A 7,549-nucleotide genomic window follows, 5' to 3' on the forward strand; every position below is an offset into this window, starting at 1 on the left:
GGCAGGCTGGAGCAGGGGCAGTGGGGAAGGAAGAGGGCCTATGTCTGGGGGATGGAGGGCCTGTTGGGGGGCGGGGGGGAGGTGGGTAAAGCCAGGGCTGGCACACAGCTCAGTTCACTGAATCTTCTAGAAGCACCACGCTGAAGGGCGGACTAGGGTGGGGTGGAGTTTGAGTTCAATGTTATTTGGACTTTGTGGTCATGGCTGTTGTTTGTTAAATGCATGTGAATGATCCCCCACCCGGGCACTTGAACTTGGATGTACACAGAGCCACCGCCCACACCCACACCCCCACGCAGGCCTGGGGCCAGCCTCTGCCTCCCTGGCGCAGCCCTCAGCCCCGCAGGGTGGGGAGTTGGCTGGAGAAATGGCCCCCGGGGGCGATTCTGGGCTGTGACCTGGGGCGCCCCAGCTGTAGACTCATGTTCTGCTCCCTGCCCCCCCAACTCACAGTCTCCCGAGGTCCCAGCCCCCTCTTCCCCACCCAGGCCCTGACCTGTGGGAGCCTCTGCCGAGAGGGCCTTCACCTCGACGGGAAGCTGACCTCTGTCCCCCAACGGCAAGGGGGCCTCCTGACCCTGACCTAGTGGATGGGGAGCACGGGGCCTCCTGGTCGGCCCTGCCGCTGGCCTGGGGTGAGCATGAGTGCAGTGGGCAGTCCTGCCGTTTCTCCAGGTCTTGGCTGGGTTTGCTCCACCGGGCACCACTGTCACCAAGGCTGTGGGTGGACAGCCTCCCCGCCAACACGTCTCCCCAAGCCTCGCTTTTCGCATCTGAGAAATGGGCATAGCAGGGTTGGCGGGATTGTTGGGGTCAGAGAGGGCCAGGGACAACACGGTTGGCCTTGGACACTCCTCGTTCTGACCCCGGAGATGGGTGGCCCTGTGATCGGGCCCAGCGCTGGGGGGAGGCTTTGCCAGGCCCAGGGGTCCCTCCAGCCTTCCTCAAGGAGGCCCCCTGTGCCAGGAGCTGAGCTCACGGGGCGGGCCGGGCCTCGGGGGCTGCACATCCGCTGTCCTGCCTTTCCTGGGAGCTGGTCCAGAGACAAGGGGCAGGGCGTCTGGTTTTCATCAGGCGGCCGTCTCTAATTCTTTTGGCATCAGAGCTGCTTTTCAGAAGGAAGAAGATACACTTAACTGATTGTGACCCAGCTCGGTGCCGAGGGAAAAGTGCAGGGCTGGGCATCAGGCAGAACCGGATCTGGAGCCAAAGCGGGCCACTTCCTAGCCTGTGGCCTGGGCGAGGTGTTCCCTGCCTCGGAGTGTCTAGGGCTTCATTCTTTTTTTTGGGTCATTTTGTCTTTTTAGGACCGCCCTTGTAGCATATGGAGGGTCCCAGGCTAGGGGTCGAGTTGGAGCTGTAGCCACCTGCCTACACCACAGCCTCAGCAATGCCAGATCCAAGCCTCGTCTGCAACTTACACCACAGCTCACGGCAATGCCAGATCCTTAACCCACTGAGCAAGGCCAGGGATCGAACCTGCAACCTCATGGTTCCTAGCGGGATTCATGTCCGCTGCACCACGACAGGAACTCGTAGGCCCCATTTTGAAAATGGGAATCAGGATTTCTGCCCTGTCTGCTCCAGGGAGTAGAGAGAGATGGGGAAGAGCTTTGTAAAGGAAAGCCATAAATCCGGGGCTCCCCTTTGGGTGGGCGTCGTCCTGGGTTGGGCCCTGCCCAGCCACCTTGCTCTACACAGGGCCACCAGGCTTGCTGGCCGAGCCCTGGCTCCATGTATCCAGAACAATCAAAGCACCTTTGGGGTCCAGGGAACCGAGGCCCATTATAGGAGCTGCTGACTGGGGACTCCAAGAGTGGCAGGGGCTCTGAGAAGAAAGAGTTCACTCTGGTTGGCGTGGCCTGGAAACAAAATCACACACTAATAAGAGTGACCTCTTAGCCAGGAACACTTCTATTAGTATTTGCTAACAGATTCTTATAAGCTCCCTTGGAGGGAGGTTGCTCTTAGTCCCCCAGAGAACCCTTCCAGGGCAGAGGGGCCTTTGGAGAAAGGGAATGGGCTGGGCAGAAGCCTGGGAGCCCCTGCCCACTAGGGCAGCAGGGGGAGCCAGCCCAGGGGTCTGGGTCTGATGCAGCAGCAGCAGCAAGAAGCCTGGAAGGCTCCTGGTGACCTAATCTTTGCGGATGGGCGGGATGGGGCTCCCGGGGGGACGGGCTGGGGGGTTCCTCGTTCCTCCGGCTTGAGCACAGGCCCAACTGCCACCCAAGCAGCCCCCCAGGGAAATCCTTGATGCAGAGAAGTGTCGAGAAGCCGGGTGGTGCTGGTCTCGGAGCCGGGGTGGGCTAGTGCGGCAGCCAAGGGGCCTGCGGGTTCCAGACCGCACCCCATCCGGGGAGCTGACCCTGGAAAGGGCAGGGCAGCCTGGCCTGCTGGTTGTAGAGGAGCCAGCAGCATCCTGGTCACGGGGGCAGAACAAAGATGCCCTTTAGGTCTGAGCTCCGGGCCCTGGCTTCCATGGGGAGGGGGTGGTGTGACAGTGGCTCCAGAGGCCAGAGAGAGGGAACAGGGCTGGAACCTTTCCTCTCAAAGAAAATGAAGCCTTTCCCTGGAGCTGTGATGGAGGCGTGGAGTCTGAGACTGGGGAGCACGCGCTCGCTCGGAGGGTCTCCATGGAGTAAGGCAGGTGCATCACCTCCCAGGACTGGCCGCCTGTTTGCTGCAACGCAGCCAGGTAAGGACTTGGAGCTGGGGGTGCTGAGCCAGTGCGGGGAGATTCGGTTCTGCAGGGCGCCCCGCCCTGGCTTTTGACCCTTTCTGCTCGAAAGCATGTAGGAATTTCTAAGGAAGACAAGGACAGGGTGGGGAAGGGCCTGGGGGGAGCGGCGGAGTGTTTAGTCATGAGGCATGCAGGGCGTGATATCTGTGCAAGAGCCGGAGATAAGATGAGCAGAGATGACCAGGGAGATTGGGGAAGCACGAGGCAGGAAGGCCGGATGGATCCGGGGTGAGGTCACCGGGGAGGCAGGGGTGAGTGGGCCCAGAGGAAGGGCCACATCAGACGCGGGACGGAGGGATGGAGCCCTCGCCTTGGCCTTTCTGACTTCTTCAAAGATTGAAATACTTGGTGTCTGAACAGAACACAGGGAGGGAGAGTTCAGGAGGTCAGAGCCCCAGGGATCTGGCAGCAGAGGGCGGTGGAATGTTCTCGAAGGCAAGAGAACCCCAGCCTTTGTTCTCATCCCCCAGAAAATATTCCTGGATTTGGTGTGAGATTGGCATGCACGTGTGCCAATTTGTAAATACTTCTGCAAAATGCCCTTCGCCCGAGAGGCACTTGGCGTTGCTCCTGCCTGGTGTGTGGTCGGCGGGCCTGGGGAAAGGCTGAAGGTGAGCGGAGCCAGGAAGCCACCTGGGACGAGGCAGCCGGAGGAGGCTCTGCGCAGGAAGGGCGGTGGCCCACAGGCCTTTCCTGGAGGCTACGCGGGGCACCCGCTCCCCATCTGCTCGTGACTCCCCGAGTCACGCTTTGCCAAATTTCTGGGTGGGGCCTCGTGCTCTGGCACTTCCCTCTCCAAACCTTGCACCCAGGCCTGCTCCCACGGCTGGCACTGCTGCAGGTGGGGCCCCTGTGCTTGAGATGGAGGCGCCTGTGACAGATGCTCACCCAATGCTCATGTTGTCCCAGGCAGCCTGGCAGCCAGGCTGGGCACTGGGCCCTAACCATCCAACAAGTCAGAGCTGTTCAAAACGGGGCAGAGACCACGGGGCACAACCACCATCCAGGCAGGGGGCAGGATGGGGAGAAACCTGCTGTTGGTGATGTGTTTTGAGAAAACTGGAGAAATTTGAATGTTGGCTATTATGAAAGGTGAACATTTATTGACATGGAAAAGCGGATTATTAACTGAAAAAGCATTTAAAAAAGGATGTGTGCACTGAACTCATTTTGGAGAAAATACCGATGGGCATTAATAGTGATATGGACTGGGTGCTGGGACATTTTTTTCCCCTTATTTTTGTGGATCTGTGTTTTCTCACACTTAAAAAAAATTTCTTTGTCAACGTTTTCCAGCATCTACAATGCACATACACCCCTTGTATTAAAAGCGTCTTTTTAATTAAAGTATGTTTAGTAAAAATCGCTACCCTGCAAGATAGCAACCCTGGGGCTGCCTGAGTCATGAACGGAGCCAAGGTCAAAGAGGATGGAAGAACCAGCCTCTCTGAGCCTTTGCTCCCAGCCTCGGCTTAGAACCTGAACCCCATCCGAGTTTGGTCCAGGATCCAGGAAGTTCTGATAACTGCAGAGTCAAAAACAGAGTTGACTCTGAGACGATGAGTGATTAATATATATATTAAAAAAAAAAAGAATCCCAGCCCGGGGGTTCTCTCCCGATCCAGCCCAGGCATGGTCCAAACCTCTCCGTGTATGAAAAAGTCTAACTCCATTTTAATAGTGGGTTGGGTGAAAAAAAAAAGCAGAATTTGAAAGATAAAGTTGTTAAACATGATTTTTTTTTTTTTTTTTCCTGCTTCTCACCTGGAGGGCCTGTGGGACCATCCAGACCTACATTGGAGCCCAAAGTGATAAGGACACTGAGAGACAGAGGATTTGGGATCAGAGAGGCTGAGATAAACCACATTTACTGCCCTGGGAAACCCGTTTCTCTGGGCCTTATTTCCTCTTTCAGGAGGGCGGAGAGGTTGCCGGGCCTCCCCTGGCATGTGGGCCTCTCACGAGAGACCAGCTGTTTGATGGTGGCTCAACCCTTCCGGGTCCTGCATGGTGGGCGGCCGAGATAGACGGTGGCCTGCCCATTTAATGGCATCCCATGGATGGAACCACTGCTGGGCCCCTGTACCACCCCCGGCCAGGCCTCTCCTGGCACCATTCCTTGACCTGGTTTTGCTTCTGTCCTTCAGCCCAGCCCCATTCCTTCCTGGGTCGCTCCTACACAGGGCTCTCTCCTCCGTGGGAGCGTTGCGGTGACAGGTCCCTGCTCCCCTGAGCTGCCTCCCCGATGCAGTGGGAGGGAGAAGGCAGAAGGTGGAGCAGGAAGGACAGTGTCCCCCCCCGGCAATTTTCCCATGCCATCCACTTCAGGAGAGGGCCACACAGCCCGTTCTGTCCTCAGGCTCTATAATCTAGCGAGGAACACATCTAGAAAGGATGCTATTTGGAAAAAATGTTTATCGTCCAACAGCTGCAAGGTTAAGGCCTTTCTTTCCCAGGACTGTTCCTTCCAGCTCAGCAGGTGAGCAGACACCTGCTCAGCTCCGGGCCACCAACTTGCTCATCATCCCACTGTTTCGGCCAGTTTAGGGCAAAGCTGATCTAGTTCTCTTCCTGGCTGGAAGGTGTGGCCAGGGGGCAGATCTGGGGCTGCCTGGCTGTGCTTGCCTTGGGCCCCGACACCTGCCAGCAGGTGCAGAGCAGGTGGCGCTGTTTTTATTTTCTGTTTATTTTTGTCTTTCTGGGGCTGCACTCATGGCATAGGGAGGTTCCCAGGCTATGGGCTGAACTGGAGCTGTAGCTGCTGGCCTACACCAGAGCCACAGCAATGTGGGATCTGAGCTGCATCTGCGACCTACACCACAGCTCACGGCAACGCCGGATCCTTGATCCGCTGAGCAAGGCCAGGGATTGAACCTGTGTCCTTATGGATACTAGTCAGATTCGTTTCTGCTGAGCCACGACGGGAAGGAATTCCATGCACTGTTTTTAAAAGTCAGCGATGGGGCTGATTATGATGGGTTCTTGGAGGAATTTGTATTTGTTTTTCTGGACATCTGTTCTCTAAAACTGATCGTATTATTTAGATGAAAATTAAAGTCAAGAACAGGAAGCCTCTTGTGGTTCCAAAATTTCTGAGTAGATTGTTTTGAGCCGGAGTCCGCTGGACTTTGTGTGCTCTGCTGCCCTCTTGTGGCACAGAAGTGACAGAAGACTCCTTCAGATCCCGTCTTACTCCTTTATCTGCTGGGCAGTTAGGGAGCCGCCTCTGGACGGCGTGTGGGGTAAGAGGGGCCCATACGTGGTCTCCACGTTCGGGAATCCGGGCTAGTGGAGGTGGTCGTTCAGGGAACCCAGGTCCTTAGCTGGCGCACAGGGGCTGGGGGACCTTCCTTAACCAGGGGGCAGGTGGCCGAGCTGGGCTGAGCTTCCAGTGGCCTCTGGTGACCAGAACCACTTCCCTTGTGAATAAAACGATAATCTCAAAATCAGGCCTCGCCCCCTCATTCTTCCTTCTTCCTTATCTCCTCGGTAACGGATACTTCTCCAAAGGTCTCTCCCTTTCCAACCCCTATTTTTTTTTTTTTTGATCTCTTTCTAGAGCTACATCCTTGGCACATGGAGGTCCCCAGGCTAGAGGTCTAATCAGAGCTGTGGCCGGCGGCCTATGCCACAGCCACAGCAATGCCAGATCTGAGCCAAGTCTGTGATCTACAGACTTGCCACAGCTCACAGCAACACTGGATCCTTAACTCACTGAGGAAGGCCAGGGATCGAGCCTGCAACCTCATGGTTCCTAGTTGGATTCGTTAACCACTGAGCCACGACAGGAACTCCTCCAACCTCTATTTTAATTCAATGAATTTTTATTATATTCACAGTTGTATAAGCATCGCCACAACCCAATTTTAGAATCTCTCCATCCTGAACCCTCAGTCCATTCCTCCCTGCCCCCCAAAACCAACCCCTAATGTAGTTCTGCTTCACTTCCTGTTGGGGCTGAATGTGTGCCCCCAGAACCTCCATTTCTTTTCCTTTTTTTTGCTTTTTAGGGCCACACCCGCAGCATATGGGGGTTCCCAGGCTAGGGGTCGAATCAGAGCTGCTGCTCCTGGCCTATTTCACAGCCACAGCAACGCCAGGTCCCCAACCCACAGATCGAAGCCAGGGATTGAACCGGCATCCTCATGGATAATAGTTTGATTCATTTTCTCTGTGTCACAATGGGAACTCCAAGAACCCCCATGTTGAAGCCCCAACCCCCAGGTATTTGGAGACAGGGCCTCTGAAGAGAAGCTGGCATGAAAAGGGAGTGGTTAGGTGGCCTTGATTCCGGCTGACTGGTGTCCTTAGGAGGAAACTGAGCCACAGACACACATACAGAAAAGGCATGAGGCCGCAGAAGGCAGCCATGTGGCGGCCAAGGAACGCGGCCCGGGAGCCACCCCACGGACACCTGGACCTGGGACTGCCGGCCTCCAGAACCGTGAGCAGTGAAGCGTCTGGCGTGTACGCCACTGCCGGTGCTACTTTGCTGCTGGCAGCCCCAGCAAGTGACCCCATCTGCCAACACGGTCCTCATTTCCAAGGATGGTTGTTGCATCTGAAGCTTTCAAGGACCCAACCGCAGAACCTCCTTCTGGGCCTGGCCGCGCGTTCTCCGTGGTCCAGAGACTACAAAGATGAACAGCGGGCCGTCGTCCTTTATTTTCATTTTCTCTCCAGGGTGATCTGTTTTTAGATGACAAGGTTCTCCGATGTTAACCTGCCCAGGGTCCCCCAGGCCGTGGGGAGAGGCAGGACTCAAACTCCGTTCTGCCTCCAAGGGGCATCTCTTTCTCCTGGGCTCAG

At 56.3% G+C, this 7,549-nt stretch overlaps 1 long non-coding RNA gene across 1 annotated transcript; it reads left to right on the forward strand.

Moving 5' to 3' along the window:
- LOC106509330 lies at positions 2,141-4,442 on the forward strand. The gene is made up of 2 exons (XR_001306766.2): positions 2,141-2,695; positions 3,211-4,442. It is a non-coding gene; the product is annotated as an uncharacterized LOC106509330 (long non-coding RNA).

This window comes from Sus scrofa, chromosome 2 (genome assembly GCF_000003025.6).
Source record: "Sus scrofa isolate TJ Tabasco breed Duroc chromosome 2, Sscrofa11.1, whole genome shotgun sequence".
In the NCBI taxonomy this organism is placed as follows: domain Eukaryota; kingdom Metazoa; phylum Chordata; class Mammalia; order Artiodactyla; family Suidae; genus Sus; species Sus scrofa.